This window comes from Chrysemys picta, chromosome 20 (assembly GCF_011386835.1).
Source record: "Chrysemys picta bellii isolate R12L10 chromosome 20, ASM1138683v2, whole genome shotgun sequence".
NCBI lineage: Eukaryota > Metazoa > Chordata > Testudines > Emydidae > Chrysemys > Chrysemys picta.
The window spans coordinates 16068386-16075265 of record NC_088810.1 but is presented as its reverse complement, the minus strand read 5'-3'; the positions used below and the strand labels follow the sequence as shown (position 1 = coordinate 16075265).

The 6880-nt window shown below is 50.8% G+C and overlaps 1 long non-coding RNA gene across 1 annotated transcript; it reads left to right on the top strand.

The window, feature by feature from the left end:
- Positions 1 to 2449: 2449 nt before the first annotated feature.
- Positions 2450 to 6746, top strand: LOC135976686 (uncharacterized). Its single transcript, XR_010593995.1, has 3 exons — positions 2450 to 2497; positions 3079 to 3178; positions 6636 to 6746. It is a non-coding gene; the product is annotated as an uncharacterized LOC135976686 (long non-coding RNA).
- The last annotated feature ends 134 nt before the right edge of the window (positions 6747 to 6880 follow it).

The window sequence follows — 6880 nt, the reverse complement described above, 5'->3', positions numbered from 1 at the left end:
TCCTGGGTTGGGGTGAAAACGTCTTCCATTTCCTTTCATCCGCCAATGGGGGTGGCCTTTGTCAACTGTTGTTTAGCCTCCCCATCCAGCTCCCTATTCATGCTCTTTCCCATGTTACTCCTTTTGTGTAGAACATGTTGCCCAAATAGCCATTAAAGGCAATTGTTTAAAGGTTGAAAGAACTCAGATGCTTTTGAAAATCCAGCTAGTTGCCCAAATACCTTTAAAAATCTGGACCTGAGGTCACTATACTTGTATGACAACCTTCAAATTTCTAGTGTAATGTTTACTTCATATACATATACAACCCCAAGATATATGTCCCTAGCCTCTGTTTGCCAGAAGATGGGAATGGGTGACGGGGGATGGATACCTGGCGATTACCTGCTCTGTTCATTCCCTCTGGGGCACCTGGCATTGTCGGAAGACGGGATATTGGGCTAGATGGACCTTTGGTCTGACCCAGTTCAGCCATTCTTATGTTCTTAACCATAAGGATTAAAAAGTCCTGAGTGATGCACGAAATTAAAAAAAAAAAATACCCGTGAGGTTCTTTTAATTTGCCTTTTTGTTTCTGCGCCTTAGGGTACAAGAGCTCCGTACTTCTGTTGTTACCTCTCCCAAAGTATCCATATACCTAAAACAGTTGACAATGCCTAAAATATGCAAATACCAGATTTGCATATGCAAAAATATGTAATATGCACTACCGTGCTTGCTTGCTTGCTGTGTACCGACCTGCTTGATTGAAGCTTATAGTGTGGTCTGTTTTGGGGCTGTGTGCTGAGCCTAGTGGCCTACTAAGCAAGGCTGAAAGCTTCTTAATGAGCGTCTTGCCTGCCATCCTTTGATCCCTCATCCCGTTAGGATCCCTCGACCAGGGCGCAGGGCTGACTCAGGGAGAACAGGGGTGTACAAAGCCAGCTCCTAAGTGACCAAAGGAGCTAGCGAACAGGGCAGTTTTGCGCGGGAGTTTAGAGAGGGAGTAACCTAACAAACATTCTCTAAATTTAGGCCAGTAACCACCCCTCCTCCAGCACAAGCACAAAAAACCCAAAGAACGAACGAACAAACAAACATAAAACCCCTGCAGGAGTAAAAAGAATGCAGGCAGAGGTCCAGCAACGTGGGGGCATCCGGTTTATTGCGATTACCTGCCTTGTCAGCAGGTGGTGTATGTGTGCATTCGGTGCAAGCAGTTCATGGCCCTCAGAGACTGAGGACAGGATCCCGAGACCAGAGTGGTTGAACTGGAGGAGCTAAGGGAGACAGAGAGGTACACAGGAGAGACTTCTCAGGACATAGTACAGCGGTCCCACTCCTAGTCTGATAGCACCTGTGCTGTTGAGGAAGATGAAAGTCTTGGGGAAGGAGAAATATCGTGCTGGAGCAGAGGGAAATGATCCCATCGTTGGGACCCTCCCTCCAGATGGTGTCATGATATCCTCTCACCCTAAGGCTACCCCCCTGGGGGACGGAACCCCAGTTAATAGGAAGATACAGGCAACAATACTGAGGGATTTGATTATTAGAAATATAGACACCTGGGTTTGCGATGACCAGGAGAACTGCATGGTGAATTGCCTGCGGGCTGCAAAGGTTGCAGGCCTCTCGAGACACTTAGACAGACTTATGTGCGGTGCTGGGGAGGAGCCTGTGGTCATGGTACATGTAGGTACCAGTGGCATAGAGACAGGTAGAAGAGAGGTCCTAGAGGCCAAAAGTACTGTAGGCTGGTAGGGAAGAGATTAAAGTCCAGGACCTCCATGGTAGCTTTCTCTGAAATGCTTCTAGTTCCATGCACAGGATCAGTTTGACAGGCAGAACTGCAGGGTCCCAGTGGATGTAGGGAGGAGGGTTTTAGGTTTACTAAGAACAGGGGAACCTTTTGGAAACGGAGGAGCCTATACAGGAAGGATGGGCTTCACCTAAACCAAAACAGAACCAGATTGCTGGCATGTCAAATTAAACTAAGGGCTGGGGAAAGCCGACAGGTGCGCAGGAAAACATGGTTCAGACAGAGAGTCCCTTAGGGGAGGATTTATTAAAGGGGATTCTGTGTATCATAGTAAAGAGCAGAGGATAGAGGTTGATAAAGTACAGGTAGGAACTGAAAAGAAACAGTCAAATGAGAGAGTGCCATTCAGTTACATCACATGAAGGCATACAATTAAATACTGACAAATTTCATAAATGCTAGTATACAAATGCAATTAGTGTAAATATTAAGATGCGTGAACTTGAGTGCCTGGTATTAAATGAGGCTATTGAGATAATAGGCATCAGAGAAACAATGATAATGAATGGGGCCTGGTAATACCAGGGTACAAAAATGGATAGGAATGACAGAGAGGCACTATATGTGAAATCATAGAATATCAGGGTTGGAAACTGAAGGAATTAACAGAGGTTTTCCCCCCTCAATTTCCCTTATCTCCCCTCCCTCATTAGGGGCTTGTCTACACGGTGTGACACTACAGGTGTGAAGTTAATGCACGTAAGTTACAGGACTTTAAACCGGGCTGGTTCAGAAGTAAAGTGGTCTTAGTTTTGACAGTGGCAGTCAGGGCAATCATAGAAGAGAATGCAGGAACCCTTCCCCCAAACACCTTGCCTTTGACCTGGCTTGAACACCTGTATAGTCCAGGTGTATCCCCCATTTGGTTTTTCCAAGTCCAATGAGAAGAAGCGAAGCAGTGGGGCACTCCTCTGAACTTCCCGGAGTGTGGCCCTGTTAGAAAAGTCTTGACAATATTTCACAAGTATCAATTTTGGCCTGACAAAGGTTAGGTTAAAATTGAAGGTGATCTCGCTCCTTCTCTCTGCCCGGCACAGGTCAGGACATCTTTGATGAGCAGGAGAATGAAGGCCTGATTTTGCTGTGCATGCAGTGGGTGTTGATCTAGTTGTGCAGGAATCCCCTCTATAAGCCATGCAAAGTGGGGGCACTCTTGTCCCATTAGAATTAACCCATTGACCCACATTTATGGTGCTTTAACTGTAAAGTTGCCTCTTCGATCTCAGCCTCTACCTGCCCACTAAACACTCCTGATATAAACCGTATCTTTTTCTAACTAGGTGCTCCCAGGAGAACACAAGTTAGGACAAACACAGCATTGTCTGTTACGCCTCTCTGCCATTCTGATGGAAGGAGTCCACCGCTGCGGTAGCCACAAAGGTATGAAGACACAGTCTGATCGGAGCCACAAAAATATTTTCAGCTCACCTAAAACATTGTGATGCCTTGCCTCACCCGTGCAGAGCGCAGGGCTGATCATCTGGCCCAGAAACATCCAGAAACGATGTGGCGTTTAACTAGACTGGCTCTGTATTTATTTCTGAAGCTGTATAGGATGTTTTCATTGTAGGCGAATCACCTGGCCGGTAACTCCCTGTTTACTCATCTGATTCCTGAGCCCCTCAGAGCTCAAGGGGGGAAATGCAATAACCAGGTTTGTCAGGATTTGATTTAAATCAGTAGATGTTGGCGATTCTGCGGGCAGTTAGGCATTTGCCTAGTTCTTTCTCACAAGAAATTCCCAGGAAAATATAACTCCAGGAGAGGGGTTTCCATCTGTGGATTGCTAGGCAAAGCGACTTGCAGCCTGGACTTAGGTGCCAAACTCTGTGAGAGGGGTGGGGCTTCGAACACACCCCTCTGTGATAATTTGGCGTTCAGCCCAGACCAGTTAGGGGTTGTGCCGCTGTCGCCTGCCCTGTTCTGGGGAGCTTTGGTTCAGAGCCCGGATGCCAACCCCTGGTGTACAGCACACTGACCTCAGCCTGGCGTCCGGGATGGCAGCGACAGCCCCTTCCCACTCCAGGTTGAACCCCAAAGAGTCCCCATGGCAGAGATTTCCAGACAGTTTGCTGTCGGAAGGAGGTTTACACTTTAAGCACTGGTGGAATAATTTGTAAGTGATTCTTAAGTGAGAAGATGGGGGGCGGGGGGGGGGGGGGAGAGAAAGGTTCCAGCTTTAAAATCATAGACCCATAGGGTCAGAAGGGACCACAAGGGTCATCTAGTCGACTCCCCTGCCAAGATGCAGGATTTCTCCTGTTCTGTGTGTTGGTGGTAAAGGAAACAGACCAAAGGAAAGCAAAGGGAGATTAGAACAGCAGCAAGGGCAGGGGAAGCAAAGACACGGATGCTGCGCTCCCCAAGAAGCCGTTAGCAGAGCCATGTGCCCGCCAAGTGGAGCTAGTAGCCATGGGGCACCTGCTCCAAACTGGAGGCGAGAGGGGGGTCCCTTTTTCTCCTTCAGGGCATGCAGGAGCCTGAGCAAATGTTTCCACAGACGATCCCCGCAGAGGAGACGATTATGGGCAGAAGTGCAAATTGTGTTGAAAATGCGTACAAAATGTGTAACAGTGACGGGGGGGAGGGGCTGTACAAGGAACCAGAGGCAGATTAGGGGTTTGTGGGGCCCTGGGCCAGAGCACGTGGGAGTCCCTCCCCACCTGTTCCGCCCACAGTCCCCCTACCCCGCCTGGTGCTCCAGCTGGGGAAATGAGGTCATGGCGTGGGGGCTTGTCTCGTTCCCTGGCAGGAGCACTGGGCGGGCGGAGCGGGTCATGGCACTTTCCCCAATTGGCTGGGGTCCCTGGGCACGGGGCCCGTTGGCCCAGTGGCTAATCTGCCACTGTTAGGAACAATTATAAAAATTGGGGGGAGGGATAGCTCAATGGTTTGAGCATTGGCCTGCTAAACCCAGGGTTGTGAGTTCAATCCTTGAGGGGGCCATTTAGGAATGTGGGGCAAAAATCTATCTGGGGATTGGTCCTGCTTTGAGCAGGGGGTTGGACTAGATGACCTCCTGAAGTCCCCTCCAACCCTGATATTCTATAGCAGATGTCCTGCCAGATCACTTGTGTTTAAAAAGAGAACAGGAGTACTTGTGGCACCTTAGAGACTAACAAATTCATTTGAGCATAAGCAAAGGCTTTCACAACTATTTCAAATGCCATTTCCCACAGGGTAGCTGTAGCCCTGTCAATCCCAGGATATTAGCGAGACAAAGTGGGTGAGGTAACACTGTTTACAGCGCTTTCCACATCTCCGGTGTTTTGTGTGCATGACCGGTGTGTTTACTATAGAAACTCTGAGGCCTACCACAGAAAGAGTTTCAGGGTTTTACATACAACAGCCCTGAGGTGTAACGCCGTAGGATGCTTTTCCGAATGGCAAAAATCCCTTCTTTACTTGTGTCCAGACTGAAAGGAGAGATTTCGCAATGGTACCGAACTGTGATGGGAGCACCCCAATCCGTCACAACTTGCTGCCCCTGGACGGGGAGAGGGGGGAAAGGTAGAGGATGGGGAATGGGGAGAGGTAGCACGTTGTGATGGGAATGGTCCCCATCCATCAGAATTGGATCCCCCGGACTAGCAGTCCGGACACGTCAGCCAAAGAGAACCCCAGTAAGTGCTGGAGTAACACAGTGTGCTGGCAGCAGGTTCTAACATGACACCAGCCCTGCCTGAAAGGGCTGGCTCAGCCTGGTGCCTGGGAACAAGCAGCCCAGAGACCTGGCAGGGGGAGGGCGGCGCAGGTTGCCAGCCTGAGACCCATTTGCACACGGTGTCCTAGAGGACCCAGGAGAGGGGCAGCGCTGGGGAAGTGGAGTGGGTGCCTAGCAACGGGGAATGCCCAGGTGAGGGGGGGGGGTACAGAGCTGGGAGCCAGGACTCCTGGGTTCTATCCCCTTCCATGAGGAGTGGGGATCTAGTGGTTAAAGCAGGTAGTTGGGGAGTCAGGACTCTTGAGTCCAGTCCCCATCCACAGGAGGTTGTGTGGGGGATGAGTGGTTAGAGCTGGGAGTCCAGGCTGCTGGGTTCTATCCCCATCTGTGGGAGGCTAGTGGTTAGAGCAGGGGGCTGGGAGCCAGGACTCCTGGGTTCTGCTCTCAGCTTTGAGGTGTGGGGTATAGTAGTCAGGACTTCTGGCTTCCTCTGGCTCCATGACTTTGTGTGAGGTTTTTCCTTGCCCCGTGCCTCAGTTTCCCCAGCTGTAAAATGGGTGTAACTAACCCATGTCTCAGGGGGCTTGTGAGGCTTTATCCAGCGAGGTTTATGACATGCTTTACTGCCTGTCGGTGCCATTTCACAGGTCCCCATCACCCTGGCCTCTAAATGCGTAGAGCTGAGATCCTGTCTCAATAGGTGCCCTGGCAGACCATTAAAGACCCTTTTGGGGAGAGGAAGAGTTTGCCTTGGTCTCCTTGCTGACATTGCCCTTTCCCCTCCACCATGCAGCATCCTGTGTGCTCCCTGTTGCACTCCACCCCAGATGCAGTTGCATCCCCACATAGAGGAGGATTTCACAAAGGGCCAGAGAAATGGTTGGTGTTCTCATAGCCCGTCCTCTTGTCCGATGCACGATTGATCCCTGCGATCCACGCTCCAGGGCTTGGTCCAGCCTAGTTGTGAAAAGCACAAGCGATGAGGCTCCTGGGATGAACAGAGCTGGGACTGAGGAATTCCTTTGGGGACTGTCCTGTTTCAGGGAGGGCAGTGATCTCAGGTGGTGGGTGTGCCAGGAGGTAGGAGGAAGTGGCACAAGGGGATGGTGGAGGAGGGGCAGTCCCAGGGGAATCCCGTCCGGGAAAATGAGCCTGGTGTGTTTGTGTCTTGAGCCCCCAGAAGTATTAACAGCTGTGGCGTCCCACCCCAGAGGAGGCTGCAGTGAGTGCGCCAACATATGGAAAAGGATGTCGAGGGCTGCTCAGGCCGCCCGGTCTGGGGTGAGTGGAGGGGACTGACGGTGGGTGGGGACAGGGTGATGGAAGCCGTGCTGCCTGGGCGGCAGTGGGATGGTGGTAGCTAGACAGTGGTGAGAGGGAGCAGCTGGATAGAGACAGACATGGAGGGCAGCGGGACA